The sequence below is a fragment of the Capsicum annuum genome, unplaced genomic scaffold, assembly GCF_002878395.1.
Source record: "Capsicum annuum cultivar UCD-10X-F1 unplaced genomic scaffold, UCD10Xv1.1 ctg78682, whole genome shotgun sequence".
Lineage (NCBI taxonomy): Eukaryota > Viridiplantae > Streptophyta > Magnoliopsida > Solanales > Solanaceae > Capsicum > Capsicum annuum.
Window position 1 is genome coordinate 1 of NW_025889194.1, and position 3200 is coordinate 3200.

Below are 3200 nucleotides of genomic sequence, written 5' to 3' on the forward strand. Positions count from 1 at the left end.
AAAAAAATAAGAGATGTATCATTACTTTGAGGAACTACCACCAACGAAGCTCATGACATAGTCAGGGACCTGTTGATTTTAAGCATCATAAGATCCAGAAACCAAAAAACATAATAACTATGTCATTCTATTAAATATTAATTTAAAAAACATACCAAAGGCTTCCCTGAAGGTAGCAATACTCTCTCCACATCTGGGTCCCATTCAACTTTTTTATCTGGCCGAACACGAACTCCAGTCAAGGTCCTGAAGTTTGCACCCTACTATCAAAAAGGTCAAGAATTCAGCACCACAAGGAGCTCATCACTTAAGTACCACCAATGGCATGATAGAAAAATTTATACCTTCCGCTTGGGAATTTGGCATACACGTTGATGGTCATCGTCATTCAACTGAAGAGAACGATGGTCATATAAAACACTTCCTATCACCCCTACAACAATGACCAAACTGTATTAGCAACACTCATTAATGCTGTGAACATTTCAAGCTCAACATTAGTTACAGCAAGAAACCTCCCAAAATAAGAACTAAATATTATTTTAAAAGACACTTCTCAGGTGACCACGACATTAAACCATGAAGTGCAACATATGCAAAAACATGGAACTAACTGACACAATTATATTACACCTACACACAGTATGTGAACTCACCATCCCTCCCCAATATTATATAACGCTGGAAATGAGTTTTGGGCTCCTCAGTGTAAGTCATTTCGTCTCTTGGCTCACTATTCTCCACCTAAAAGGAAAATCATACACATAAAAGATGGGGAAATAAGGCTACAGTAGTTTGTGTTGGAAGTGCCTGCAAGCATCTTAAGTATCTCATACATACCGAAGGGAGATCAGAAAGAGCATCACCAAGAAACAGTTCTTTCTTTAACTCAAGATCCTGCCTTCATCATATACAACTGTGTTTGACTGTATTAGCTCATAGATGCGCATTTGGTCAATATCAAATGCTACAACATTCATGGTATTTTAAAATAATAAAAAATTACCTCAAATTCTGTGCGAATAACACCTCTTACAATAACTTTATGTGTGGGCAATGGATATTGTGGCAGGTTCTGCAGTAACACGAGATTTAAGAAAGGTGAGGATGGTAGATAGGTGCTTTGGATCATTATTGAAAATCAATTAAATAACTTTAAATCCAAAAGCAATATTACCTCAGACAAAAGAGCAACAAACATGAAGACACGCATACGAAATTGAGGAAGACCATATGCACCAGCTGCCATCATTCCCATGCGTGCTTGGTAGTTCATTCCTACAAGTCTGCTCAATGCATATCTCCCAAGGAAACCATTGGAAAATTTGATAAGGTCCACCACGTTCTCTATTAATACAAACCTAAAAAATTACTATCTTGCTTTGGATTTTCCTTGTTCCTAAATCGGTTGAAACCACTGATTCCTTGACAAGGTGGTTAACCACATACAACATCAACATCACCCTTAAAAATAACCAACAGAGAATTCAACTAAAATGGGTTAGCATCACAAAGCATTAGCAAGTTGATAACCCAGAAGTAGTTCAACTATTAGACCCCAAAACCAGTAAGATAAAAAAAAGAGCTAAAACTTACCGGTAACGGAAAAATATTTTCTTTGAATCCTTTGGCCAAAAACTCTTTTATTTTCTTCGGGCAGTCGCTATCCACATTAAACCATGTGCCCTTCTTCGATAGAATATAGATCCTATTTGTTCAACATTGTAACCTATGCAGAAGTAAAGTTGTTGATGGGACAATGAGATCACAGTTCAAGCCGTAATAACAACCTCTTACAAAGATGCAAGGTAAGACTGCATATAATATACGAACTAAACAGACTCAAGATTCATAAAACATATTCGCATACGAGTTGTCTTTCACTAGAGCTACCACCTATATGAATTGACAAGCAACTTTTTTTTTGAACAAGCTTTAATAATATTTGCAGAAATCAGATAGCTTCAGAAAAACAAACCTCACTTTGAGCAATGGTAAATAAAGCATGAGAAGTATTCCTATAAGCGGGGACATTGAAGATTCTTCCATCATAAACTATAATCAACATTTACAACAAATCAAGCTCTGCTACAAACCAACAACACAACATCATATTCATTTTGCTATAACACTACCTTGGAACCTGGTACGGACAATGTCAAGAGGATGAAAGAAAGTGACAGTAGCGAGGACACAGTGGCATTTTCCTCAGTTATATAATAAAGCAAACACTAGTGCCCTTTGCCATGAACATCACAAGAAGAACATCATCTACTTGATATCGACACCACCTTCCTGTATTAATGGATAAATAAGGCTACAGTATTTTGTGTTGGAAGTACCTGCAAATATCTTAAATATCTCATACATACCAAAGGGACATCAGAAAGAGCATCACCAAGAAACAGTTCTTTCTTTAACTCAAGATCCTTGCCTTCATTATATGCAACTGTGTTTGACTGCATTATCTTATAGATGCACATTTAGTCAACAAAAATTATGGTTCTTTCCTTATAGAGCATAAGTTTTCATGTATAAATTTATATTAGCTTTGTCCTTACCCAAAAAAAACTTATATTGGCTATGGTAAATTTATCAGCATCTTGACCATGTGCATGCTACATATCTCTTCTTAACCTACTACTCCACTAAGGACTTACAAATTCTACAAATCTCTTCTTAACCTACTACTCCACTAAGGACTTACAGATTATAGGACATGCCAAGAAGATATTGTTCAAGCCTTCTATTTACTTGACATTATTTAACAAGGTGCAATCTTCCCCGATAGAAAATAGATCCTATTTGTTCAACATTGTAACCTATGCAGAAGTAAAGTAGTTGCATGAGAAAATGAGATCACAGTTCAAGCCGTAAAAACAACCTCTTATAAAAATCCAAAACAACCTCTTACAAAGATGCAAGGTAAGACTGCATATAATAGACTTATTATATGAACTAAATAGACTTAAGATTCATAAAACATATTCGCATACGAGTTGTCTTTCACCAGAGCTACCACCTATATGAATTGAAAAGAAACTTCTTTTTCGAACAAGCTTCAATAATATTTGTAGAAATCAGAAAGTTTCAGAAAAACAAACCTCACTTCAAGCAATGGAAAATAAAGCGTGAGGAGTATTCCTATAAGCAGGGACATTGGAGATTCTTCCATCATGAACTACAATCAACATTTACAA

The 3200-nt window shown here is 35.7% G+C and overlaps 1 pseudogene; it reads right to left on the reverse strand.

Annotated features, from left to right (window-relative positions):
* Nucleotides 1-21: 21 nt before the first annotated feature.
* On the reverse strand, nt 22-2465 carry LOC124894957 (annotated as a pseudogene).
* Nucleotides 2466-3200: the final 735 nt, after the last annotated feature.